At 50.3% G+C, this 25,808-nt stretch overlaps 27 non-coding genes across 27 annotated transcripts; 13 read left to right on the top strand and 14 right to left on the bottom strand.

Annotated features, from left to right (window-relative positions):
• Positions 1 to 571: 571 nt before the first annotated feature.
• On the top strand, positions 572 to 643 carry Trnaq-cug. The gene has a single exon. It is a non-coding gene; the product is annotated as a tRNA-Gln (tRNA).
• A 358-nt stretch (positions 644 to 1,001) lies between these two features.
• On the bottom strand, positions 1,002 to 1,090 carry Trnay-gua. The gene is given in 2 exon segments: positions 1,002 to 1,037; positions 1,054 to 1,090. It is a non-coding gene; the product is annotated as a tRNA-Tyr (tRNA).
• A 248-nt stretch (positions 1,091 to 1,338) lies between these two features.
• Trnaq-cug lies at positions 1,339 to 1,410 on the top strand. Its single transcript has one exon. It is a non-coding gene; the product is annotated as a tRNA-Gln (tRNA).
• A 358-nt stretch (positions 1,411 to 1,768) lies between these two features.
• Positions 1,769 to 1,857, bottom strand: Trnay-gua. The gene is given in 2 exon segments: positions 1,769 to 1,804; positions 1,821 to 1,857. It is a non-coding gene; the product is annotated as a tRNA-Tyr (tRNA).
• A 248-nt stretch (positions 1,858 to 2,105) lies between these two features.
• Positions 2,106 to 2,177, top strand: Trnaq-cug. Its single transcript has one exon. It is a non-coding gene; the product is annotated as a tRNA-Gln (tRNA).
• Positions 2,178 to 2,535: 358 nt separating this feature from the next.
• Positions 2,536 to 2,624, bottom strand: Trnay-gua. Its single transcript is given in 2 exon segments — positions 2,536 to 2,571; positions 2,588 to 2,624. It is a non-coding gene; the product is annotated as a tRNA-Tyr (tRNA).
• Positions 2,625 to 2,872: 248 nt separating this feature from the next.
• On the top strand, positions 2,873 to 2,944 carry Trnaq-cug. The gene has a single exon. It is a non-coding gene; the product is annotated as a tRNA-Gln (tRNA).
• A 358-nt stretch (positions 2,945 to 3,302) lies between these two features.
• Trnay-gua lies at positions 3,303 to 3,391 on the bottom strand. The gene is given in 2 exon segments: positions 3,303 to 3,338; positions 3,355 to 3,391. It is a non-coding gene; the product is annotated as a tRNA-Tyr (tRNA).
• Positions 3,392 to 4,069: 678 nt separating this feature from the next.
• On the bottom strand, positions 4,070 to 4,158 carry Trnay-gua. Its single transcript is given in 2 exon segments — positions 4,070 to 4,105; positions 4,122 to 4,158. It is a non-coding gene; the product is annotated as a tRNA-Tyr (tRNA).
• Positions 4,159 to 4,406: 248 nt separating this feature from the next.
• Trnaq-cug lies at positions 4,407 to 4,478 on the top strand. Its single transcript has one exon. It is a non-coding gene; the product is annotated as a tRNA-Gln (tRNA).
• Positions 4,479 to 4,836: 358 nt separating this feature from the next.
• Trnay-gua lies at positions 4,837 to 4,925 on the bottom strand. The gene is given in 2 exon segments: positions 4,837 to 4,872; positions 4,889 to 4,925. It is a non-coding gene; the product is annotated as a tRNA-Tyr (tRNA).
• Positions 4,926 to 13,765: 8,840 nt separating this feature from the next.
• Positions 13,766 to 13,837, top strand: Trnaq-cug. Its single transcript has one exon. It is a non-coding gene; the product is annotated as a tRNA-Gln (tRNA).
• Positions 13,838 to 20,331: 6,494 nt separating this feature from the next.
• On the bottom strand, positions 20,332 to 20,420 carry Trnay-gua. The gene is given in 2 exon segments: positions 20,332 to 20,367; positions 20,384 to 20,420. It is a non-coding gene; the product is annotated as a tRNA-Tyr (tRNA).
• A 248-nt stretch (positions 20,421 to 20,668) lies between these two features.
• Positions 20,669 to 20,740, top strand: Trnaq-cug. Its single transcript has one exon. It is a non-coding gene; the product is annotated as a tRNA-Gln (tRNA).
• Positions 20,741 to 21,098: 358 nt separating this feature from the next.
• Trnay-gua lies at positions 21,099 to 21,187 on the bottom strand. Its single transcript is given in 2 exon segments — positions 21,099 to 21,134; positions 21,151 to 21,187. It is a non-coding gene; the product is annotated as a tRNA-Tyr (tRNA).
• A 248-nt stretch (positions 21,188 to 21,435) lies between these two features.
• On the top strand, positions 21,436 to 21,507 carry Trnaq-cug. The gene has a single exon. It is a non-coding gene; the product is annotated as a tRNA-Gln (tRNA).
• Positions 21,508 to 21,865: 358 nt separating this feature from the next.
• On the bottom strand, positions 21,866 to 21,954 carry Trnay-gua. The gene is given in 2 exon segments: positions 21,866 to 21,901; positions 21,918 to 21,954. It is a non-coding gene; the product is annotated as a tRNA-Tyr (tRNA).
• Positions 21,955 to 22,202: 248 nt separating this feature from the next.
• On the top strand, positions 22,203 to 22,274 carry Trnaq-cug. The gene has a single exon. It is a non-coding gene; the product is annotated as a tRNA-Gln (tRNA).
• Positions 22,275 to 22,632: 358 nt separating this feature from the next.
• On the bottom strand, positions 22,633 to 22,721 carry Trnay-gua. The gene is given in 2 exon segments: positions 22,633 to 22,668; positions 22,685 to 22,721. It is a non-coding gene; the product is annotated as a tRNA-Tyr (tRNA).
• A 248-nt stretch (positions 22,722 to 22,969) lies between these two features.
• On the top strand, positions 22,970 to 23,041 carry Trnaq-cug. The gene has a single exon. It is a non-coding gene; the product is annotated as a tRNA-Gln (tRNA).
• A 358-nt stretch (positions 23,042 to 23,399) lies between these two features.
• Positions 23,400 to 23,488, bottom strand: Trnay-gua. Its single transcript is given in 2 exon segments — positions 23,400 to 23,435; positions 23,452 to 23,488. It is a non-coding gene; the product is annotated as a tRNA-Tyr (tRNA).
• A 248-nt stretch (positions 23,489 to 23,736) lies between these two features.
• On the top strand, positions 23,737 to 23,808 carry Trnaq-cug. Its single transcript has one exon. It is a non-coding gene; the product is annotated as a tRNA-Gln (tRNA).
• A 358-nt stretch (positions 23,809 to 24,166) lies between these two features.
• Trnay-gua lies at positions 24,167 to 24,255 on the bottom strand. Its single transcript is given in 2 exon segments — positions 24,167 to 24,202; positions 24,219 to 24,255. It is a non-coding gene; the product is annotated as a tRNA-Tyr (tRNA).
• Positions 24,256 to 24,503: 248 nt separating this feature from the next.
• Trnaq-cug lies at positions 24,504 to 24,575 on the top strand. The gene has a single exon. It is a non-coding gene; the product is annotated as a tRNA-Gln (tRNA).
• Positions 24,576 to 24,933: 358 nt separating this feature from the next.
• Positions 24,934 to 25,022, bottom strand: Trnay-gua. Its single transcript is given in 2 exon segments — positions 24,934 to 24,969; positions 24,986 to 25,022. It is a non-coding gene; the product is annotated as a tRNA-Tyr (tRNA).
• Positions 25,023 to 25,270: 248 nt separating this feature from the next.
• Trnaq-cug lies at positions 25,271 to 25,342 on the top strand. The gene has a single exon. It is a non-coding gene; the product is annotated as a tRNA-Gln (tRNA).
• Positions 25,343 to 25,700: 358 nt separating this feature from the next.
• Positions 25,701 to 25,789, bottom strand: Trnay-gua. Its single transcript is given in 2 exon segments — positions 25,701 to 25,736; positions 25,753 to 25,789. It is a non-coding gene; the product is annotated as a tRNA-Tyr (tRNA).
• Between the last annotated feature and the right edge of the window lie 19 nt (positions 25,790 to 25,808).

Genomic DNA, 25,808 nt, shown 5'->3' with positions numbered 1-25,808 from the left:
GCAGGGGGATTTTATCATTTACTCTGAGTGTTTATGTTTTATTTTATTGTTTTGTATTGATTCTGGCCTTTGGCCTATGGTTTTACACTGATTTTTTAATGTGTTTCTACGTGGTTGGCCTTTCCTTTTTTCTGTGTATGGTCGGCCAACCACCGTCACACTCTGTGTGGTTTTAGTTTGTTTTGTCTTGTCTTGTCTTTGTCTCAGTATCTCTTGTTCTGTCTCGTCTGTGGTCTCTTCTGTTCCTTGTTTTTATTCTCTGTGGGTGTTCTTTGTCTTTGGAAAAAGGGACCGATGACCATGGCAGTCTGGTCCCTTTAATCCCCCAAACCAACCAACCAACCAACTGATTGCTTTACGGCCGTCCCTGTCTTTCGTTTCCACACACTGCTACTCAGCGCTGCCATATAGACGCACAGGAAATGCAGTCATCGGCTGCAAGTGCAAACATTGCCCAGATTAAGTTTTATAATGCTCGATCGTGTCAATTAGGTTAAAAAATGCAAGTAGGAAGTGTCTGAAGTACGTCAGAACACTGCTAAGTGTATTTACGAGTCCCATTCTCCTGTCTGGTTCCATGGTTTAACGGTTAGCACTCTGGACTCTGAATCCAGCGATCCGAGTTCGAATCTCGGTGGAACCTTCGTTTAGTCTAAATTTTCTGTAATAAGCGTTTCTCGCCGAGGAAGTAGCAGCGATAGGCTCAGGGGTGTAGTTTCTACGTTTGTATTAAAAACGAGATGTCTATGAAACGGCTGAATATTGGTGCGACTATGTGACCTATATAGCACATTAAACGAGTAATGCCTGTAAGAGCAAGCAATTTTACTATAATTCGAAGAAATATCATTATCCTACGAAGGCTAAGAATCCCATGATTATCAACTAGCTACTAGAAGCTGAGCAAATGAATTTCGTTTAAAATAGGTTTAAAACATAGGGAGGTTCTGACCGAGTGGGCATGCTCTGGAGCCTCTTTGCTCCTGAGATTAGAAAAACAGTCCTCTGGGCCGGATTTGAACCAGCGACCTATGGATAACTGTGAATCCTCCACTACAGTCCACCGCTCTACCAACTGAGCTACCAGAGGCTCTGCATACTTTCTTATTCGTACTGATTGCTTTACGGCCGTCCCTGTCTTTCGTTTCCACACACTGCTACTCAGCGCTGCCATATAGACGCACAGGAAATGCAGTCATCGGCTGCAAGTGCAAACATTGCCCAGATTAAGTTTTATAATGCTCGATCGTGTCAATTAGGTTAAAAAATGCAAGTAGGAAGTGTCTGAAGTACGTCAGAACACTGCTAAGTGTATTTACGAGTCCCATTCTCCTGTCTGGTTCCATGGTGTAACGGTAAGCACTCTGGACTCTGAATCCAGCGATCCGAGTTCGAATCTCGGTGGAACCTTCGTTTAGTCTAAATTTTCTGTAATAAGCGTTTCTCGCCGAGGAAGTAGCAGCGATAGGCTCAGGGGTGTAGTTTCTACGTTTGTATTAAAAACGAGATGTCTATGAAACGGCTGAATATTGGTGCGACTATGTGACCTATATAGCACATTAAACGAGTAATGCCTGTAAGAGCAAGCAATTTTACTATAATTCGAAGAAATATCATTATCCTACGAAGGCTAAGAATCCCATGATTATCAACTAGCTACTAGAAGCTGAGCAAATGAATTTCCTTTAAAATAGGTTTAAAACATAGGGAGGTTCTGACCGAGTGGGCATGCTCTGGAGCCTCTTTGCTCCTGAGATTAGAAAAACAGTCCTCTGGGCCGGATTTGAACCAGCGACCTATGGATAACTGTGAATCCTCCACTACAGTCCACCGCTCTACCAACTGAGCTACCAGAGGCTCTGCATACTTTCTTATTCGTACTGATTGCTTTACGGCCGTCCCTGTCTTTCGTTTCCACACACTGCTACTCAGCGCTGCCATATAGACGCACAGGAAATGCAGTCATCGGCTGCAAGTGCAAACATTGCCCAGATTAAGTTTTATAATGCTCGATCGTGTCAATTAGGTTAAAAAATGCAAGTAGGAAGTGTCTGAAGTACGTCAGAACACTGCTAAGTGTATTTACGAGTCCCATTCTCCTGTCTGGTTCCATGGTGTAACGGTAAGCACTCTGGACTCTGAATCCAGCGATCCGAGTTCGAATCTCGGTGGAACCTTCGTTTAGTCTAAATTTTCTGTAATAAGCGTTTCTCGCCGAGGAAGTAGCAGCGATAGGCTCAGGGGTGTAGTTTCTACGTTTGTATTAAAAACGAGATGTCTATGAAACGGCTGAATATTGGTGCGACTATGTGACCTATATAGCACATTAAACGAGTAATGCCTGTAAGAGCAAGCAATTTTACTATAATTCGAAGAAATATCATTATCCTACGAAGGCTAAGAATCCCATGATTATCAACTAGCTACTAGAAGCTGAGCAAATGAATTTCCTTTAAAATAGGTTTAAAACATAGGGAGGTTCTGACCGAGTGGGCATGCTCTGGAGCCTCTTTGCTCCTGAGATTAGAAAAACAGTCCTCTGGGCCGGATTTGAACCAGCGACCTATGGATAACTGTGAATCCTCCACTACAGTCCACCGCTCTACCAACTGAGCTACCAGAGGCTCTGCATACTTTCTTATTCGTACTGATTGCTTTACGGCCGTCCCTGTCTTTCGTTTCCACACACTGCTACTCAGCGCTGCCATATAGACGCACAGGAAATGCAGTCATCGGCTGCAAGTGCAAACATTGCCCAGATTAAGTTTTATAATGCTCGATCGTGTCAATTAGGTTAAAAAATGCAAGTAGGAAGTGTCTGAAGTACGTCAGAACACTGCTAAGTCTATTTACGAGTCCCATTCTCCTGTCTGGTTCCATGGTGTAACGGTTAGCACTCTGGACTCTGAATCCAGCGATCCGAGTTCGAATCTCGGTGGAACCTTCGTTTAGTCTAAATTTTCTGTAATAAGCGTTTCTCGCCGAGGAAGTAGCAGCGATAGGCTCAGGGGTGTAGTTTCTACGTTTGTATTAAAAACGAGATGTCTATGAAACGGCTGAATATTGGTGCGACTATGTGACCTATATAGCACATTAAACGAGTAATGCCTGTAAGAGCAAGCAATTTTACTATAATTCGAAGAAATATCATTATCCTACGAAGGCTAAGAATCCCATGATTATCAACTAGCTACTAGAAGCTGAGCAAATGAATTTCCTTTAAAATAGGTTTAAAACATAGGGAGGTTCTGACCGAGTGGGCATGCTCTGGAGCCTCTTTGCTCCTGAGATTAGAAAAACAGTCCTCTGGGCCGGATTTGAACCAGCGACCTATGGATAACTGTGAATCCTCCACTACAGTCCACCGCTCTACCAACTGAGCTACCAGAGGCTCTGCATACTTTCTTATTCGTACTGATTGCTTTACGGCCGTCCCTGTCTTTCGTTTCCACACACTGCTACTCAGCGCTGCCATATAGACGCACAGGAAATGCAGTCATCGGCTGCAAGTGCAAACATTGCCCAGATTAAGTTTTATAATGCTCGATCGTGTCAATTAGGTTAAAAAATGCAAGTAGGAAGTGTCTGAAGTACGTCAGAACACTGCTAAGTGTATTTACGAGTCCCATTCTCCTGTCTTGTTCCATGGTGTAACGGTTGGCACTCTGGACTCTGAATCCAGCGATCCGAGTTCGAATCTCGGTGGAACCTTCGTTTAGTCTAAATTTTCTGTAATAAGCGTTTCTCGCCGAGGAAGTAGCAGCGATAGGCTCAGGGGTGTAGTTTCTACGTTTGTATTAAAAACGAGATGTCTATGAAACGGCTGAATATTGGTGCGACTATGTGACCTATATAGCACATTAAACGAGTAATGCCTGTAAGAGCAAGCAATTTTACTATAATTCGAAGAAATATCATTATCCTACGAAGGCTAAGAATCCCATGATTATCAACTAGCTACTAGAAGCTGAGCAAATGAATTTCCTTTAAAATAGGTTTAAAACATAGGGAGGTTCTGACCGAGTGGGCATGCTCTGGAGCCTCTTTGCTCCTGAGATTAGAAAAACAGTCCTCTGGGCCGGATTTGAACCAGCGACCTATGGATAACTGTGAATCCTCCACTACAGTCCACCGCTCTACCAACTGAGCTACCAGAGGCTCTGCATACTTTCTTATTCGTACTGATTGCTTTACGGCCGTCCCTGTCTTTCGTTTCCACACACTGCTACTCAGCGCTGCCATATTGACGCACAGGAAATGCAGTCATCGGCTGCAAGTGCAAACATTGCCCAGATTAAGTTTTATAATGCTCGATCGTGTCAATTAGGTTAAAAAATGCAAGTAGGAAGTGTCTGAAGTACGTCAGAACACTGCTAACTGTATTTACGAGTCCCATTCTCCTGTCTGGTTCCATGGTGTAACGGTTAGCACTCTGGACTCTGAATCCAGCGATCCGAGTTCGAATCTCGGTGGAACCTTCGTTTAGTCTAAATTTTCTGTAATAAGCGTTTCTCGCCGAGGAAGTAGCAGCGATAGGCTCAGGGGTGTAGTTTCTACGTTTGTATTAAAAACGAGATGTCTATGAAACGGCTGAATATTGGTGCGACTATGTGACCTATATAGCACATTAAACGAGTAATGCCTGTAAGAGCAAGCAATTTTACTATAATTCGAAGAAATATCATTATCCTACGAAGGCTAAGAATCCCATGATTATCAACTAGCTACTAGAAGCTGAGCAAATGAATTTCCTTTAAAATAGGTTTAAAACATAGGGAGGTTCTGACCGAGTGGGCATGCTCTGGAGCCTCTTTGCTCCTGAGATTAGAAAAACAGTCCTCTGGGCCGGATTTGAACCAGCGACCTATGGATAACTGTGAATCCTCCACTACAGTCCACCGCTCTACCAACTGAGCTACCAGAGGCTCTGCATACTTTCTTATTCGTACTGATTGCTTTACGGCCGTCCCTGTCTTTCGTTTCCACACACTGCTACTCAGCGCTGCCATATAGACGCACAGGAAATGCAGTCATCGGCTGCAAGTGCAAACATTGCCCAGATTAAGTTTTATAATGCTCGATCGTGTCAATTAGGTTAAAAAATGCAAGTAGGAAGTGTCTGAAGTACGTCAGAACACTGCTAAGTGTATTTACGAGTCCCATTCTCCTGTCTGGTTCCATGGTGTAACGGTTAGCTCCCCCTGCGGGTTCGGGGGTTAGAATAGGCTCGCGGTATTCCCGCCTGTCGTAAGAGGCGACTAAAAGGAGTCTCAAACGTTTCGGCCTTATGTGATGGTCCCCTCTCGGGTTTGACCTCCATCTATCCAAATTATTCCGAAGAGCGAGCCAATTGGGGAAGGGCACCTTACATGGTGCATTGTATCCTTCGTGCAATTAGACCTATTGCCGTCTTTCTCGTCGTTGCGATGGTGTCCCGCTCGTTTTCGATCTCATGGGCGATTATCACGCTGCACTCTGCAGTGTTTCTTTTAACTGTGACGACGACCTTGGCCATTTTTGCACCTAAGATCCAGCACGGTAGCCAGTCCGTTGTGGTGGGGTCGCCATGTACCCTCTTGGTTGTAGCCCCCTGACAACACAGGGATCGCTCTACTGATGCCTGCGCCGTTCACTCCCCACGTATGCCAAGGAGTAGATGCCCATCTCCCTGGGGCATCGGGACTCCCGGCAATGGCCATCCTGCCAGGTGGCCTTTGCTGTGGCTGGGTGGCGCCCGTGGGGAGGGCCCTTGGTCGGAGTAGGTGGCATCAGGGCGGATGACCCGCAATGAAGCGTGGTACATCATCTCTCGCTGGTGGGCCTCCACCAGCAGTCTCTAAGCGATCGAGGTCTAACCTCAACGTGAAGAAATTGGATCAGAGATCGTTTCCCTCCCTAGCTACTCCATGGGAGGAACGACTTGCTAGAGAAGGCAGTGGAGAATATTCACCCCGGTACCTCGTGTGTACGCGGGTTGATGGAGAATCTTTCATGTCGACCAAGCCCCAGTTTTTTGTGGAGCATTTAGAGGACAAGTTCGGGGAGGTGGAGGGCCTGTCCAAGATGCGCTCGGGTTCTGTGCTCATCAAAACGGCATCCTCTGCCCAGTCACGGAGGTTGCTCAATTGTGACAAGTTGGGGGATGTTTCAGTTACCATCACGCCGCATAAGAGTCTCAACATGGTCCAGGGTATTATATTCCACAGGGATCTTCTTCTGCAGTCCGACGATGAATTCCGCGCCAACCTCGAACGTTCACTTCGTCCGGCGCGTCCATCGGGGTCCGAGGGATAATCAGGTAGCCACCGGTGCCTTCATCTTGGCCTTTGAGGGTGATGTCTTACCCGAAAAGGTTAAGGTGATGGTTTACCGTTGTGATGTGAAACCATATATCCCTCCTCCGATGCGGTGTTTTAAATGCTGGAAGTTCGGGCACATGTCATCTCGCTGTACTTCCAGCATCACGTGTCGGGATTGCGGACGTCCTTCGCATCCTGATACTCCATGTGCTCCGCCTCCCGTCTGTGTTAACTGTGGAGAACACCATTCCCCCTGCTCACCGGACTGTCGGATCTTCCAGAAGGAAAGGAAGATAATGGAATATAAGACCCTGGACCGCCTGACCTACACTGAGGCAAGGCGGAAATATGAGCGGCTACATCCCGTGCCCATGATATCCACCTATGCCGCTGCTGCACAAGCAGTCCGATCCTCTCCCGTGTCGTCACGTACTGCTGCCTCTCAGCCATGTCTCAATGCACCGGCCCCCTTGGTTGTTGGGGGCACTTCGCCCACTGTTGCTCCATCTACTCCAGGAGCAACACCACCCCAACCATCGGGGACATTCGTCCCCCCTTCCCAGCCGGAGAAGCGTAGGGCTTCTTCGGCCACTCCAGCCAGGAAGGGGTCCCTTGGGGCCCTCCCTTCCCAGGCTTTGCCCAGTGTCAAAGCGGATACCCGCAAAGTTTTGAAACAACAACCGGTCGCTGGTCATAGGGCTTCACGGTCGTCGTCCGTCCCTGAGACTGACCCAGTGGGGCCCTCCCAGCCAGACCCTCCCAAGGCACAGCGTGCGAAGCCATTGAAGAAAAAGGCTCCCAAGCAACCTGACATTGCGGTGGCACCTGTCCCACCGCCACCCTCAAACTCTGCGTCTGAGGACGAGGTGGAGATCCTGGCGTCCGCTGAGGACCTCGATCTCGCCAGTCCCTCCGGCGCCATGGAAAGCACTGGCGCAGGTGCTCACTTGGAGGCAGCAGGTGACCCAGCGGCGTAATCTGCCTTCCCAGTCCCGTCACGCCTTTCCCAGCCATGGACAACACCATTCTCCAGTGGAACTGCAGCGGTTTCTTCCCCCATCTAGCTGAGCTCCGCCAACTTATCAGCCTTCACCCTTTCTTCTGCATTGCTCTCCAGGAAACTTGGTTTCCAGCAATGCGAACCCCCGCCCTCCGTGGCTATCGGGGTTATTACAAGAACCGAGCAGCTTATGAAAGGGTGTCTGGTGGCGTCTGCATATATGTTCTTCACACTCTGCACAGCGAGTCTGTCCCTCTCCAGACGCCTTTAGAGGCTGTCGCTGTCCGCGTGTGGACGCCACAGGCTGTTACCGTCTGCAGTCTTTACATTCCACCGGATGGTGATGTCTCGCAGCACGTCCTGGCTGCACTGGTCGCCCAATTGCCGCCACCTTTCTTGCTATTGGGCGACTTCAACGCCCATAACCCTCTGTGGGGTGGGTCCGTGGCAACAGGTCGAGGCGCCATCGTTGAGCATTTATTGTCGCAGCTCGATCTCTCGCTGTTAAATGATGGTGCCTTCACACACTTCAGTGTGGCGCATGGCACCTACTCCGCCATTGACCTTTCAATCTGTAGCCATAGCCTCTTACCATCTGTCCAATGGAGTGTGCATGACGACCTGTGTGGTAGTGACCACTTTCCGATCTTTTTGTCACTACCACAGCGCCACTGTTCTGGGCGCCCTAGCAGATGGGCTCTGAATAAGGCTGACTGGGACTTGTTCTCCTCCACTGCCGCTTTTGAGCCTCTCTCTACCGATGACATTGATGCGGTGGTTCAATCGGTCACCACCGGCATCGTTACTGCCGCCGAATCTGCCATTCCCCATTCCTGTGGGTCCCCTCGGCGGAAGGCTGTGCCTTGGTGGTCGCCTGAGATCGCTGAAGCGATTAAAGATCGCCGGCGGGCGCTCCAGCGTCACAAGCGACATCCCTCCTTAGCGCACCTTATCGCCTTCAAACGGCTGCGTGCGCGGGCCCGCCTCCTTATCCGCCAAGGCAAGAAGGAGTGCTGGGAGCGGTATGTGTCCACCATTGGCCTCCATGTTACTCCCTCGCAGGTCTGGGCCAAGATTCGACGCGTCTACGGCTATCGGACCCCTGTCAGCGTCCCTGCGCTCTCACTGCATGGAGCCGTTTGTACCGACTCCGACGTCATTGCAAATCGCTTAGCAGAGCATTTTGCTACGAGTTCCGCTTCTGCGAATTACCCCCAGGCCTTCCGCTCCATTAAAGAGCGGCTGGAACGTCGGAGCCTTTCGTTTCGCACCAACCACCCGGAATCTTACAATGCTCCATTCAGTGAGTGGGAATTTCGCAGTGCCCTAGCTGCTTGCCCTGATACCGCTCCTGGGCCAGATGGCATCCACTGTCAGATGCTGAAACACCTTTCAGTGGACTGCCAGCGGCGCCTTCTCGATCTTTACAACCGTCTTTGGGTCGAGGGGGAGTTTCCGTCGCAATGGCGGGAAGGCATTGTCATCCCCGTTTTGAAACCTGGGAAGACCCCTCTGGAGGTGGACAGCTACCGTCCCATTAGCCTCACCAACGTTCTTTGTAAGTTGCTTGAACGGATGGTGAGCCGGCGCTTGCATTGGGTACTGGAGTCTAGGGGCCTTCTGGCTCCATCTCAGGGTGGGTTCCGTAAAGGCCGCTCCGCCGCCGACAATCTGGTGAGCCTGGAGTCGGCCATCCGTACTGCCTTTTCCCGCCGTCAGCACCTGGTCGCTGTCTTTTTCGACATGCGGAAGGCGTACGATACGACGTGGCGTCATCACATTCTTTCTACGCTCCATGGATGGGGTCTTCGGGGTCCTCTGCCGATTTTTATCCGCAATTTTCTGTCGTGTCGTACCTTCCGCGTGCAAGTCGCGGCCTCGTATAGTTCCTCCCACGTCCAGGAGAACGGTGTGCCACAGGGTTCCGTTTTAAGTGTCTGTCTGTTTTTAATAGCCATTAACGGTCTTGCTGCGGCCGTGGGAAACTCTGTCTCCGCTTCCCTGTATGCTGACGACTTCTGCCTTTATTACAGCTCTCCCAGCATTGCAGCTGTTGAACGTCAGCTACAGGGCGCTATCCGTAAGGCGCAGTCTTGGGCTGTAGCGCATGGTTTTCAGTTTTCGGCAGCCAAGACCTGCGTTATGCATTTCTGCCGGCGCCGAACAGTCCATCCTGAGCCGCGGCTTTATCTTGCCGACGAACTCCTTGCTGTGGTGGAGACCCACAGGTTTTTGGGGGTGGTTTTCGATGCCCGGTTGACTTGGCTGCCTCATATCCGGCAGCTGAAACAGACGTGTTGGCGGCATCTAAACGCTCTGAGATGCTTGAGCAACACCCGCTGGGGCGCCGACCGCTCTACACTGTTGCGGCTCTACCAGGCGTTAATCCAGTCCCGTCTTGATTATGGGAGCCTGGCTTATGGCTCAGCCTCCCCATCTGCGTTACGGGTGCTGGACCCGATTCTCCACAGTGGTATCCGCCTTGCCACTGGTGCTTTCCGCACCAGCCCTGTGGACAGCGTACTAGTGGAGGCAGGTGTACCTCCACTGCGGTTCCGACGCCAACGTTTGCTGGCCGCTTATGCTGCCCATGTTCTCAGCTCGCCCGGGCATCCAAACTATCGCCTCCTGTTCCCGCGGTCGGTCGTCCGTCTGCCAGAACGTCGGCCCCGGTCTGGTTGTACCATAGCGGTCCGCGTCAAAGAGCTTCTCTCTGGGCTCCAGGGTTTCACTGTTCCACCTCCTTTCCGGGCTACTTTGCATACACCCCCATGGTGTGTTCGTCGCCCTAGCCTTCGGCTCGACCTGGCACAGGGCCCTAAGGACTCAGTCCCTCCAGAGGCCTTCCGGCGCCGCTTTTATTCCATCCTGGCCATGTATCAGGGCTCTGGTGTTGTTTACACTGACGGTTCGATGGTTGCTGGTCGGGTCGGATATGCGCTCACTCTAGGGGACCTTTCCGAACAACGTTCCTTGCCGGATGGCTGCAGCGTTTACACTGCTGAACTGGTCGCCATCTTTCGTGCCCTAGAGTATATCCGCTCCTGCTCAGGTGAGTCCTTCGTTATCTGTAGCGATTCCCTGAGCGGTTTACGAGCTCTCGACCAGTGTTTCCCTCGTTCTCGTCTGGTGCTGGCTATCCACGAGTCTCTGCATACTCTCGCCTGTTGCGGCCGCTCTGTGGTCTTTGTGTGGACCCCCGGTCATGTCGGTATCCCGGGTAACGAACATGTTGACCGCCTGGCGAAAGAGGCCACCAGCAAGCCATCTCTGGACGTTGGCCTCCCAGAGACTGATTTGCGGGCAGTCTTCCGCCGCAAAATCTTGGCGCTATGGGACAATGAATGGCGCGAACTGACACTGCGCAATAAACTCCGTGCTATCAAGGAGACGACGGCTGTGTGGCGGTCATCCCTGCGAGCCACTCGCAGGGACTCAGTAGTTCTTTGCCGGCTCCGCATTGGCCACTCCCGGCTGACACACAGTTATTTACTGCGCCGGGAGGACCCTCCTCTATGTCGCTGTGGGGCAGCTTTGACAGTGGCCCACATTTTGCTGGCCTGCCCCCTTTTAGCTGTGGTCCGGCAGACATTTGCGCTGCCTGCTACGCTCCCTGCCCTTTTAACAGACGACTCCACTATGGCTGACTTAGTTTTACGTTTTATTCGGGCAGGGGGATTTTATCATTTACTCTGAGTGTTCCTGTTTTATTTTATTGTTTTGTGTTGACTCTGGCCTTTGGCCTATGATTTTCCACTGGTTTTTTAATGTGTTTCTAAGTGGTTGGCTTTTCCTTATTTATTTCTATGGTCGGCCAACCACCGTCACACTCTGTGTGGTTTTAGTTCGTTTTGTCTTGTCCTTGTCTCCGTCTCTCTTGTTCTGTCTCGTCTGTGATCTCGTCTGTGATCTCTTCTGTTCCTCTTTTTTTTATTCTCTGTGGGTGTTCTTTGTCTTTGGAAAAAGGGACCGATGACCATGGCAGTCTGGTCCCTTTCATCCCCCAAACCAACCAACCAACCAACCAACGGTTAGCACTCTGGACTCTGAATCCAGCGATCCGAGTTCGAATCTCGGTGGAACCTTCGTTTAGTCTAAATTTTCTGTAATAAGCGTTTCTCGCCGAGGAAGTAGCAGCGATAGGCTCAGGGGTGTAGTTTCTACGTTTGTATTAAAAACGAGATGTCTATGAAACGGCTGAATATTGGTGCGACTATGTGACCTATATAGCACATTAAACGAGTAATGCCTGTAAGAGCAAGCAATTTTACTATAATTCGAAGAAATATCATTATCCTACGAAGGCTAAGAATCCCATGATTATCAACTAGCTACTAGAAGCTGAGCAAATGAATTTCCTTTAAAATAGGTTTAAAACATAGGGAGGTTCTGACCGAGTGGGCATGCTCTGGAGCCTCTTTGCTCCTGAGATTAGAAAAACAGTCCTCTGGGCCGGATTTGAACCAGCGACCTATGGATAACTGTGAATCCTCCACTACAGTCCAATTGTACAGAGCCCTTGTGCAGTCCCGGCTTGATTATGGGAGCCTGGCCTATGGGTCTGCGTCACCCTCAGTGTTGAAGTTGTTAGACCCCATACACCACTGTGGGGTCCGGCTTGCAACTGGCGCTTTTCGTACGAGCCCCGTGGATAGTTTACTGGTGGAGGCCGGGGTTCCCCCACTGCGGTTTCGCCGCCATCGACTGCTCGCCGACTATGCTGTCCACGTGCATTGCTCGCCAGGCCATCCCAATCGTCGCCTGCTTTTCCCTGCCATGGTCCTCCATCTGCCCGAACGGCGACCTAGGTCTGGGCTTTCCGTAGCTGTCCGTGTCCAGTCCCTGCTGTCAGAACTGGGGTCATTCCCTCTTCTGCCTCCCTTCCGGGTCCATACACCTACGCCTCCCTGGTGTTTGTCCCGGCCGTCTGTCCGTCTGGATTTGGCACAGGGCCCTAAGGACTCGGTTCCGCCTGTGGCCCTCCGTCGCCGTTTTCTTGCGCTCCTCGAATCATTTCCGGGCTGTGAGCCTGTCTACACTGATGGTTCCCTGGTTGATGGTCGCACTGCCTACGCCTTTGCTCACTCTGTCCATATTGAGCAACGCTCCTTGCCGGCTGGCTGCAGTATTTTTACTGCAGAGCTGGTGGCCATCTTGCGCGCTCTTGAGCACATCCGTTTCTGCTCAGGTAGGTCCGTTGTCATCTGCAGTGACTCCCTGAGCAGCCTTCAGGCCATCGACCGCTGCTATCCCTCCTCTCCTCTGGTGTCCTCCATTCAGGAGGCTGTTTCCGCCATTGCCCGTTCTGGTGGTTCAGTGGTCCTGGTTTGGACGCCCGGTCATGTTGGCATCCCAGGGAACGAACGTGTAGACAGGCTGGCCAAAGGGGCGATAGACACCCCAGCTTTGGAGATCGGCCTTACGGCTCGCGACCAGCAGCTGGTGTTGCGCCGTAAGGTACTTGGGATGTGGGCTGCTGAGTGGCGTGGCATGACAGCCCCGAATAAACTGCGGGCTGTCAAGGAGACGACCGATGTGTGGCGTTCCTCCCTGCGGGCTTCTCGCAGGGACTCGGTAGTCCTGTGTCGGCTTCGCATCGGCCATACGTACCTGACGCACGGCCATCTCTTGCGTCGGGAGGATCCCCCCTTGTGTCAGTGTGGGTCCCGGCTGACGGTCGGCCACATTTTGCTGGAGTGTCCTCGACTGCGCACACTCCGGCAATCTTTTAATCTCTCGGGCACTTTGGCTTTGGTTTTATCTGACGATGCCTCCATGGCTGATGACGTTTTAAATTTTATCCGTGGTAGTCCTTTTTATGGTTCGATTTAGGGAGGTCCTGCGCCTTTCCCTTTCTGTGTCTTTTGTCCTCGTGTCTGTTGCTGTTCTGGTAGGCCGTGAGATGGTTGACTCTTTCCCTTTTTTGATCTCGTGGTCAGTCAACCAGTCTCCGGCCCTCTTCCTTTCTTCTGTTTCTTTCTGTCTGGTGTTCCTCTGTTCTGTTCTTGTCCGTAGTGTTCGTTGCTGCATTTGTGTTCTTTTAGCGCCTGGGGGGACGTCTCCTCCCCCTTTGGTTTTTATCTGCTTCGTAGATTTTCGGCTCGCCTGATTTTGGAATGGGGGACTGATGACCTTCGCTGTTTAGTCCCCCTTAAACATCCAACAACCACCACCACCTCCACTACAGTCCACCGCTCTACCAACTGAGCTACCAGAGGCTATGCATACTTTCTTATTCGTACTGATTGCTTTACGTCCGTCCCTGTCTTTCGTTTCCACACACTGCTACTCAGCGCTGCCATATAGACGCACAGGAAATGCAGTCATCGGCTGCAAGTGCAAACATTGCCCAGATTAAGTTTTATAATGCTCGATCGTGTCAATTAGGTTAAAAAATGCAAGTAGGAAGTGTCTGAAGTACGTCAGAACACTGCTAAGTGTATTTACGAGTCCCATTCTCCTGTCTGGTTCCATGGTGTAACGGTTAGCACTCTGGACTCTGAATCCAGCGATCCGAGTTCGAATCTCGGTGGAACCTTCGTTTAGTCTAAATTTTCTGTAATAAGCGTTTCTCGCCGAGGAAGTAGCAGCGATAGGCTCAGGGGTGTAGTTTCTACGTTTGTATTAAAAACGAGATGTCTATGAAACGGCTGAATATTGGTGCGACTATGTGACCTATATAGCACATTAAACGAGTAATGCCTGTAAGAGCAAGCAATTTTACTATAATTCGAAGAAATATCATTATCCTACGAAGGCTAAGAATCCCATGATTCCCCCCTGCGGGTTCGGGGGTAAGAATAGGCCCGCGGTATTCCTGCCTGTCGTAAGAGCCGACTAAAAGGAGTCTCAAACGTTTCGGCCTTATGTGATGGTCCCCTCTCGGGTTTGACCTCCATCTATCTAAATTATTCCGAAGAGCGAGCCAATTGGGGAAGGGCACCTTACATGGTGCACTGTATCCTTCGTACAATTAGACCTATAGCCGTCTTTCTCGTCGTTGCAATGGTGTCCCGCTCGTTTTCGATCTCTTGGGCGATTACCACGTTACACTCTGCAGTGTTTCTTTTAACTGTGACGACGACCTTGGCCATTTTTGCACCTAAGATCCAGCACGGTAGCCAGTCCGTTGTGGTGGGGTCGCCATGTACCCTCTTGGTTGTAGCCCCCTGACAACACAGGGATCGCTCTACTGATGCCTGCGCCGTTCACTCCCCACGTATGCCAAGGAGTAGATGCCCATCTCCCTGGGGCATCAGGACTCCCGGCAATGGCCATCCTGCCAGGTGGTCTTTGCTGTGGCTGGGTGGCGCCCGTGGGGAGGGCCCTTGGTCGGAGTAGGTGGCATCAGGGCGGATGACCCGCAATGAAGCGTGGTACATCATCTGTCGCTGGCGGCCAGCCGTCAGCAGTCTCTAAGCGTTCGAGAGCCCATTTTAAAGGTAACGTTTATGACCCCAAATCGTTCCCCTCCCTCGCCACACCATGGGAGGAACGACAGGCATTGCGTGACACTGAGACGTATTCGCCCAGATATCTTGTCTGTACCAGAGCAGATGGGGAATCTTTTCTATCCGTGAAGCCGCAGTTCTTTGTAGAGCATTTAGAGGACAAGTTCGGGGAGGTGGAGGGCTTGTCCAAGATGCGGTCTGGATCGGTGTTGATAAAAACGGCATCCTCTGCCCAGTCACGGAGGTTGCTCAATTGTGACAAGTTGGGGGATGTTTCCGTTAGCATCACGCCGCATAAGAGTCTGAACATGGTCCAGGGTATTATATTCCACCGGGATCTTCTTCTGCAGTCCGACGATGAATTACGCGCCAACCTCGAACGACGAGGTGTTCACTTCGTCCGGCGCGTCCATCGGGGTCCGAGGGATAATCGGGTCGCCACCGGTGCCTTCATCTTGGCCTTTGAGGGTGATGTCTTACCCGAAAAGGTTAAGGTGATGGTTTATCGTTGTGATGTGAAACCATATATCCCTCCTCCGATGCGGTGTTTTAAATGCTGGAAGTTCGGGCACATGTCATCTCGCTGTGCTTCCAGCATGACGTGTCGGGATTGCGGACGTCCTTCGCATCCCGATACTCCATGTGCCCCGCCTCCTATCTGTGTTAACTGCGGAGAACACCATTCCCCCTGCTCGCCGGACTGTAGGATATTGCAGAAAGAACGGAAGATAATGGAATATAAGACCTTGGACCGGCTGACCTACCCCGAGGCTAGACGGAAATATGAGAGGCTCCATCCTGTGGCAATGCCGTCGACCTACGCCGCTGCTGCAACGACGGTTCTCCCGTCATCACGAATCGGCCCTAAGATCGGTCAGCATCCACCGGCCCCCTTGCTTGTGGGGGGCACTTCACACCCTGTTGCTCCTGCTCCATCTTCTTCAGGAGCAACACCCTCCCAACCTTCGGGGACATCAGCTCCCCCTTCCCAGCCGGAGAAGCGTAAGACTTCTTCGGCTGCTCTCGCCAGGAAGGGATCCCTTGGGGACCTCCCTTCGCAAGTTCCGACCAGTGGCAAGGCGGACGCCCGCAAGTGGTTGAAACAACCGCCAGTCCCTGGTCGTCGGGCCTCGCGGTCGTCGTCTGTCCCAGAGACTGACCCAGTGAAGCCCATGCAGCCTGATGAGCCGAAGGCACAGCGTGATAAGCAGAAAAGGAAGAAAGTCCCCAAGACCAACGGTAATGCGGTGGCACCGATCCCGCCGCTCCCTACAAGCTCTGCCTCTGAGGACGAGGTGGAGATTCTGGCGTCCGCTGAGGACCTCGCTCTTGCCGGTCCCGCGGACGCAATGGATGGCATTTGCACGGATGCTCCATCGGAGGCAGCAGGTGCCCCAGTGGCGTAATCTGCCTTCCCAGTCCCGTCACGCCTTTCCCAGCCATGGACAACACCATCCTCCAGTGGAACTGCAGCGGTTTCTTCCACCATCTAGCTGAGCTCCGCCACCTTATCAGCCTTCACCCTTTCTTCTGCATTGCTCTCCAGGAAACTTGGTTTCCAGCAATGCGAACCCCCGCCCTCCGTGGCTATCGGGGTTATTATAAGAACCGAGCAGCTTATGAAAGGGTGTCTGGTGGCGTCTGCATATATGTCCTTCACACTCTGCACAGCGAGTCTGTCCCTCTCCAGACGCCTCTAGAGGCTGTCGCTGTACGCGTGTGGACGCCACAGGCTGTTACCGTCTGCAGTCTTTACATTCCACCGGATGGTGATGTCTCGCAGCATGTCCTGGCTGCACTGGTCGCCCAATTGCCGCCACCTTTCTTGCTATTGGGCGACTTCAACGCTCATAACCCTCTGTGGGGTGGGTCAGTGGCAACAGGTCGAGGCGCCATCGTTGAGCATTTATTGTCGCAGCTCGATCTCTCGCTGTTAAATGATGGTGCCTTCACACACTTCAGTGTGGCGCATGGCACCTACTCCGCCATTGACCTTTCCATCTGTAGCCATGGCCTCTTACCGTCTGTCCAATGGAGTGTGCATGACGACCTGTGTGGTAGTGACCATTTTCCGATCTTTTTGTCACTACCACAGCGCCACTCTTCTGGGCGCCCTAGCAGATGGGCTATGAATAAGGCTGACTGGGACTTGTTCTCCTCCACTGCCGCTTTTGAGCCTCTCTCTACCGATGACATTGATGCGGTGGTTCAATCGGTCACCACCGGCATCGTTACTGCCGCCGAATCTGCCATTCCCCATTCCTGTGGGTCCCCTCGGCGGAAGGCTGTGCCTTGGTGGTCGCCTGAGATCGCTGAAGCGATTACAGATCGCCGGCGGGCGCTCCAGCGTCACAAGCGACACCCCTCCCTCGACCACCTTATCGCCTTCAAACGGCTGCGTGCGCGGGCCCGCCTCCTTATCCGCCAAGGCAAGAAGGAGTGCTGGGAGCGGTATGTGTCCACAATTGGCCTCCATGTCTCTCCATCGCAGGTCTGGGCCAAGATTCGACGCGTCTACGGCTATCGGCCACCTGTCAGCGTCCCTGCGCTCTCACTGAATGGAGCAGTTTGTACTGACTCCGACGTCATTGCAAATCGCTTAGCAGAGCATTTTGCTTTGAGTTCCGCTTCTGCGAATTACCCCCAGGCCTTCCGCTCCATTAAAGAGCGGATGGAACGTCGGAGCCTTTCGTTTCGCACCAACCACCCAGAATCTTACAATGCTCCATTCAGTGAGTGGGAATTTCGCAGTGCCCTCGCTGCTTGCCCTGATACCGCTCCTGGGCCAGATGGCATCCACTGTCAAATGCTGAAACATCTTTCAGTGGACTGCCAGCGGCGCCTTCTCGATCTTTACAACCGTCTTTGGGTCGAGGGGGAGTTTCCGTCGCAATGGCGGGAAGGCATTGTCATCCCTGTTTTGAAACCTGGAAAGACCCCTCTGGAGGTGGACAGCTACCGTCCCATTAGCCTCACCAACGTTATGTGCAAGCTTCTCGAACGGATGGTGAGCCGGCGCTTGCATTGGGTACTGGAGTCTCGGGGCCTTCTGGCTCCGTCTCAGGGTGGGTTCCGTAAAGGCCGCTCCGCCACCGACAATCTGGTGAGCCTGGAGACTGCCATCCGTACTGCCTTTGCCCGCCGTCAGCACCTGGTCGCTGTCTTTTTCGACATGCGGAAGGCGTACGATACGACATGGCGTCATCACATTCTTTCTACGCTTCATGGATGGGGTCTTCGGGGTCCTCTGCCGATTTTTATCCGCAATTTTCTGTTGTGTCGTACCTTCCGCGTGCAAGTCGCGGCCTCGTATAGTTCCTCCCACGTCCAGGAGAACGGTGTGCCACAGGGCTCTGTTTTAAGTGTCTGTCTGTTTTTAATAGCCATTAACGGGCTTGCTGCGGCCGTGGGAAATTCTGTCTCCGCTTCCCTGTATGCTGACGACTTCTGCCTTTATTACAGCTCTACTGGCATTGCAGCTGTTGAACGTCAGCTACAGGGCGCTATCCGTAAGGCGCAGTCTTGGGCTGTAGCGCATGGCTTTCAGTTTTCGGCAGCCAAGACCTGCGTTATGCATTTCTGCCGGCGCCGAACAGTCCATCCTGAGCCGCGGCTTTATCTTGCCGACGAACTCCTTGCTGTGGTGGAGACCCACAGGTTTTTGGGGGTGGTTTTCGATGCCCGGTTGACTTGGCTGCCTCACATCCGGCAGCTCAAACAGACGTGTTGGCGGCATCTCAATGCACTCCGGTGTTTGAGCCACACCCGCTGGGGAGCCGACCGCTCTACCCTGCTACGGCTCTACCAGGCGTTAATTCAGTCCCGTCTGGATTATGGGTGCCTGGCATATGGCTCAGCCTCCCCGTCTGCGTTGCGGGTGCTGGACCCAATTCTCCACAGCGGGATACGCCTTGCCACTGGTGCTTTCCGCACCAGCCCTGTGGACAGCTTACTCGTGGAGGCAGGTGTCCCTCCCCTGCGGTTCCGACGCCAACGTTTGCTGGCCGCTTATGCTGCCCATGTTCTCAGCTCGCCCGGGCATCCAAATTATCGTCTCCTGTTCCCGCGATCGGTCGTCCATCTGCCAGATGGTCGGCCCCGGTCTGGTTGTACAATAGCGGTCCGCGTCAAGGAGCTTCTCTCTGGGCTTCAGGTTTTCACTGTTCCACCTACTTTCCGGGCTACTTTGCATACACCCCCATGGTGTGTTCGTCGCCCTTGCCTTCGGCTGGACCTGGCACAGGGCCCGAAGGACTCAGTCCCTCCAGAGGCCTTCCGCCGCCGCTTTTATTCTATCCTGGCCACGTATCAGGGCTCTGGTGTTGTCTACACTGACGGTTCGATGGTTGCTGGTCGTGTCGGGTATGCGCTCACTCTAGGGGACCGTTCCGAACAACGTTCCTTGCAGGATGGCTGCAGCGTTTACACTGCTGAATTGGTCGCCATCTTTCGTGCCCTAGAGTATATCCGCTCCTGCTCAGGTGAGTCCTTCGTTATCTGTAGCGATTCCCTGAGCGGTTTACGAGCTCTCGACCAGTGTTTCCCTCGTTCTCGTCTGGTGATGGCTATCCACGAGTCTCTGCATACTCTTGCCTGTTGCGGCCGCTCTGTGGTCTTTGTGTGGACCCCCGGTCATGTCGGTATCCCGGGTAACGAACATGTTGACCGCCTGGCGAAAGAGGCCACCAGCAAGCCATCTCTGGACCTTGGCCTCCCAGAGACTGATTTGCGGGCAGTCTTCCGCCGCAAAATCTTGGCGCTATGGGACGAGGAATGGCGCGTACTGCCATTGTCCAATAAACTCCGTGCTGTCAAGGAGACGACGGCTGTGTGGCGGTCATCCCTGCGAGCCACTCGCAGGGAATCGGTAGTTCTTTGCCGGCTCCGCATTGGCCACTCCCGGCTGACACACAGTTATTTACTGCGCCGGGAGGACCCTCCTGTATGTCGCTGCGGGGCGGCTTTGACAGTGGCCCACATACTGTTGGCCTGCCCCCTTTTAGCTGTGGTCAGGCAGGCATTTGCGCTGCCTGATACGCTCCCTGCCCTTTTAACAGACGACTCCACTATGGCTGACTTAGTTTTACGTTTTATTCGGGCAGGGGGATTTTATCATTTAATCTGAGTGTTTCTGTTTTATTTTTGTTTTGTGTCGACTCTGGCCTTTGGCCTATGATTTTACACTGATTTTTTAATGTGTTTCTAAGTGGTTGGCTTTTCCTTTTTTATTTGTATGGTCGGCCAACCACCGTTTATCTCTATGTGGTTTTCGTTCGTTTCGTTTTGTCTTGTCTTTGTCTCAGTCTCTCCTGTTCTGTATCGTCTGTGATCTCTTCTGTTCCTCGTTTTTGTTCTCTGTGGGTGTTCTATGTCTTTGGAAAAAGGGACCGATGACCATGGCAGTCTGGTCCCTTTAATTCCCCAAACCAACCAACCAACCAACCAACCAATCCCATGATTATCAACTAGCTACTAGAAGCTGAGCAAATGAATTTCCTTTAAAATAGGTTTAAAACATAGGGAGGTTCTGACCGAGTGGGCATGCTCTGGAGCCTCTTTGCTCCTGAGATTAGAAAAACAGTCCTCTGGGCCGGATTTGAACCAGCGACCTATGGATAACTGTGAATCCTCCACTACAGTCCACCGCTCTACCAACTGAGCTACCAGAGGCTCTGCATACTTTCTTATTCGTACTGATTGCTTTACGTCCGTCCCTGTCTTTCGTTTCCACACACTGCTACTCAGCGCTGCCATATAGACGCACAGGAAATGCAGTCATCGGCTGCAAGTGCAAACATTGCCCAGATTAAGTTTTATAATGCTCGATCGTGTCAATTAGGTTAAAAAATGCAAGTAGGAAGTGTCTGAAGTACGTCAGAACACTGCTAAGTGTATTTACGAGTCCCATTCTCCTGTCTGGTTCCATGGTGTAACGGTTAGCACTCTGGACTCTGAATCCAGCGATCCGAGTTCGAATCTCGGTGGAACCTTCGTTTAGTCTAAATTTTCTGTAATAAGCGTTTCTCGCCGAGGAAGTAGCAGCGATAGGCTCAGGGGTGTAGTTTCTACGTTTGTATTAAAAACGAGATGTCTATGAAACGGCTGAATATTGGTGCGACTATGTGACCTATATAGCACATTAAACGAGTAATGCCTGTAAGAGCAAGCAATTTTACTATAATTCGAAGAAATATCATTATCCTACGAAGGCTAAGAATCCCATGATTATCAACTAGCTACTAGAAGCTGAGCAAATGAATTTCCTTTAAAATAGGTTTAAAACATAGGGAGGTTCTGACCGAGTGGGCATGCTCTGGAGCCTCTTTGCTCCTGAGATTAGAAAAACAGTCCTCTGGGCCGGATTTGAACCAGCGACCTATGGATAACTGTGAATCCTCCACTACAGTCCACCGCTCTACCAACTGAGCTACCAGAGGCTCTGCATACTTTCTTATTCGTACTGATTGCTTTACGTCCGTCCCTGTCTTTCGTTTCCACACACTGCTACTCAGCGCTGCCATATAGACGCACAGGAAATGCAGTCATCGGCTGCAAGTGCAAACATTGCCCAGATTAAGTTTTATAATGCTCGATCGTGTCAATTAGGTTAAAAAATGCAAGTAGGAAGTGTCTGAAGTACGTCAGAACACTGCTAAGTGTATTTACGAGTCCCATTCTCCTGTCTGGTTCCATGGTGTAACGGTTAGCACTCTGGACTCTGAATCCAGCGATCCGAGTTCGAATCTCGGTGGAACCTTCGTTTAGTCTAAATTTTCTGTAATAAGCGTTTCTCGCCGAGGAAGTAGCAGCGATAGGCTCAGGGGTGTAGTTTCTACGTTTGTATTAAAAACGAGATGTCTATGAAACGGCTGAATATTGGTGCGACTATGTGACCTATATAGCACATTAAACGAGTAATGCCTGTAAGAGCAAGCAATTTTACTATAATTCGAAGAAATATCATTATCCTACGAAGGCTAAGAATCCCATGATTATCAACTAGCTACTAGAAGCTGAGCAAATGAATTTCCTTTAAAATAGGTTTAAAACATAGGGAGGTTCTGACCGAGTGGGCATGCTCTGGAGCCTCTTTGCTCCTGAGATTAGAAAAACAGTCCTCTGGGCCGGATTTGAACCAGCGACCTATGGATAACTGTGAATCCTCCACTACAGTCCACCGCTCTACCAACTGAGCTACCAGAGGCTCTGCATACTTTCTTATTCGTACTGATTGCTTTACGTCCGTCCCTGTCTTTCGTTTCCACACACTGCTACTCAGCGCTGCCATATAGACGCACAGGAAATGCAGTCATCGGCTGCAAGTGCAAACATTGCCCAGATTAAGTTTTATAATGCTCGATCGTGTCAATTAGGTTAAAAAATGCAAGTAGGAAGTGTCTGAAGTACGTCAGAACACTGCTAAGTGTATTTACGAGTCCCATTCTCCTGTCTGGTTCCATGGTGTAACGGTTAGCACTCTGGACTCTGAATCCAGCGATCCGAGTTCGAATCTCGGTGGAACCTTCGTTTAGTCTAAATTTTCTGTAATAAGCGTTTCTCGCCGAGGAAGTAGCAGCGATAGGCTCAGGGGTGTAGTTTCTACGTTTGTATTAAAAACGAGATGTCTATGAAACGGCTGAATATTGGTGCGACTATGTGACCTATATAGCACATTAAACGAGTAATGCCTGTAAGAGCAAGCAATTTAACTATAATTCGAAGAAATATCATTATCCTACGAAGGCTAAGAATCCCATGATTATCAACTAGCTACTAGAAGCTGAGCAAATGAATTTCCTTTAAAATAGGTTTAAAACATAGGGAGGTTCTGACCGAGTGGGCATGCTCTGGAGCCTCTTTGCTCCTGAGATTAGAAAAACAGTCCTCTGGGCCGGATTTGAACCAGCGACCTATGGATAACTGTGAATCCTCCACTACAGTCCACCGCTCTACCAACTGAGCTACCAGAGGCTCTGCATACTTTCTTATTCGTACTGATTGCTTTACGTCCGTCCCTGTCTTTCGTTTCCACACACTGCTACTCAGCGCTGCCATATAGACGCACAGGAAATGCAGTCATCGGCTGCAAGTGCAAACATTGCCCAGATTAAGTTTTATAATGCTCGATCGTGTCAATTAGGTTAAAAAATGCAAGTAGGAAGTGTCTGAAGTACGTCAGAACACTGCTAAGTGTATTTACGTGTCCCATTCTCCTGTCTGGTTCCATGGTGTAACGGTTAGCACTCTGGACTCTGAATCCAGCGATCCGAGTTCGAATCTCGGTGGAACCTTCGTTTAGTCTAAATTTTCTGTAATAAGCGTTTCTCGCCGAGGAAGTAGCAGCGATAGGCTCAGGGGTGTAGTTTCTACGTTTGTATTAAAAACGAGATGTCTATGAAACGGCTGAATATTGGTGCGACTATGTGACCTATATAGCACATTAAACGAGTAATGCCTGTAAGAGCAAGCAATTTTACTATAATTCGAAGAAATATCATTATCCTACGAAGGCTAAGAATCCCATGATTATCAACTAGCTACTAGAAGCTGAGCAAATGAATTTCCTTTAAAATAGGTTTAAAACATAGGGAGGTTCTGACCGAGTGGGCATGCTCTGGAGCCTCTTTGCTCCTGAGATTAGAAAAACAGTCCTCTGGGCCGGATTTGAACCAGCGACCTATGGATAACTGTGAATCCTCCACTACAGTCCACCGCTCTACCAACTGAGCTACCAGAGGCTCTGCATACTTTCTTATTCGTACTGATTGCTTTACGTCCGTCCCTGTCTTTCGTTTCCACACACTGCTACTCAGCGCTGCCATATAGACGCACAGGAAATGCAGTCATCGGCTGCAAGTGCAAACATTGCCCAGATTAAGTTTTATAATGCTCGATCGTGTCAATTAGGTTAAAAAATGCAAGTAGGAAGTGTCTGAAGTACGTCAGAACACTGCTAAGTGTATTTACGAGTCCCATTCTCCTGTCTGGTTCCATGGTGTAACGGTTAGCACTCTGGACTCTGAATCCAGCTATCCGAGTTCGAATCTCGGTGGAACCTTCGTTTAGTCTAAATTTTCTGTAATAAGCGTTTCTCGCCGAGGAAGTAGCAGCGATAGGCTCAGGGGTGTAGTTTCTACGTTTGTATTAAAAACGAGATGTCTATGAAACGGCTGAATATTGGTGCGACTATGTGACCTATATAGCACATTAAACGAGTAATGCCTGTAAGAGCAAGCAATTTTACTATAATTCGAAGAAATATCATTATCCTACGAAGGCTAAGAATCCCATGATTATCAACTAGCTACTAGAAGCTGAGCAAATGAATTTCCTTTAAAATAGGTTTAAAACATAGGGAGGTTCTGACCGAGTGGGCATGCTCTGGAGCCTCTTTGCTCCTGAGATTAGAAAAACAGTCCTCTGGGCCGGATTTGAACCAGCGACCTATGGATAACTGTGAATCCTCCACTACAGTCCACCGCTCTACCAACTGAGCTACCAGAGGCTCTGCATACTTTCTTATTCGTACTGATTGCTTTACGGCCGTCCCTGTCTTTCGTTTCCACACACTGCTACTCAGCGCTGCCATATAGACGCACAGGAAATGCAGTCATCGGCTGCAAGTGCAAACATTGCCCAGATTAAGTTTTATAATGCTCGATCGTGTCAATTAGGTTAAAAAATGCAAGTAGGAAGTGTCTGAAGTACGTCAGAACACTGCTAAGTGTATTTACGAGTCCCATTCTCCTGTCTGGTTCCATGGTGTAACGGTTAGCACTCTGGACTCTGAATCCAGCTATCCGAGTTCGAATCTCGGTGGAACCTTCGTTTAGTCTAAATTTTCTGTAATAAGCGTTTCTCGCCGAGGAAGTAGCAGCGATAGGCTCAGGGGTGTAGTTTCTACGTTTGTATTAAAAACGAGATGTCTATGAAACGGCTGAATATTGGTGCGACTATGTGACCTATATAGCACATTAAACGAGTAATGCCTGTAAGAGCAAGCAATTTTACTATAATTCGAAGAAATATCATTATCCTACGAAGGCTAAGAATCCCATGATTATCAACTAGCTACTAGAAGCTGAGCAAATGAATTTCCTTTAAAATAGGTTTAAAACATAGGGAGGTTCTGACCGAGTGGGCATGCTCTGGAGCCTCTTTGCTCCTGAGATTAGAAAAACAGTCCTCTGGGCCGGATTTGAACCAGCGACCTATGGATAACTGTGAATCCTCCACTACAGTCCACCGCTCTACCAACTGAGCTACCAGAGGCTCTGCATACTTTCTTATTCGTACTGATTGCTTTACGTCCGTCCCTGTCTTTCGTTTCCACACACTGCTACTCAGCGCTGCCATATAGACGCACAGGAAATGCAGTCATCGGCTGCAAGTGCAAACATTGCCCAGATTAAGTTTTATAATGCTCGATCGTGTCAATTAGGTTAAAAAATGCAAGTAGGAAGTGTCTGAAGTACGTCAGAACACTGCTAAGTGTATTTACGAGTCCCATTCTCCTGTCTGGTTCCATGGTGTAACGGTTAGCACTCTGGACTCTGAATCCAGCGATCCGAGTTCGAATCTCGGTGGAACCTTCGTTTAGTCTAAATTTTCTGTAATAAGCGTTTCTCGCCGAGGAAGTAGCAGCGATAGGCTCAGGGGTGTAGTTTCTACGTTTGTATTAAAAACGAGATGTCTATGAAACGGCTGAATATTGGTGCGACTATGTGACCTATATAGCACATTAAACGAGTAATGCCTGTAAGAGCAAGCAATTTTACTATAATTCGAAGAAATATCATTATCCTACGAAGGCTAAGAATCCCATGAATATCAACTAGCTACTAGAAGCTGAGCAAATGAATTTCCTTTAAAATAGGTTTAAAACATAGGGAGGTTCTGACCGAGTGGGCATGCTCTGGAGCCTCTTTGCTCCTGAGATTAGAAAAACAGTCCTCTGGGCCGGATTTGAACCAGCGACCTATGGATAACTGTGAATCCTCCACTACAGTCCACCGCTCTACCAACTGAGCTACCAGAGCCTCTGCATACTTTCTTATT

This window comes from Schistocerca americana, unplaced genomic scaffold, assembly GCF_021461395.2.
Source record: "Schistocerca americana isolate TAMUIC-IGC-003095 unplaced genomic scaffold, iqSchAmer2.1 HiC_scaffold_103, whole genome shotgun sequence".
Taxonomy (NCBI): Eukaryota; Metazoa; Arthropoda; class Insecta; order Orthoptera; family Acrididae; genus Schistocerca; species Schistocerca americana.
Note: the sequence above shows the minus strand (reverse complement) of the source record. Positions and strands in the feature narration are given on the sequence as shown.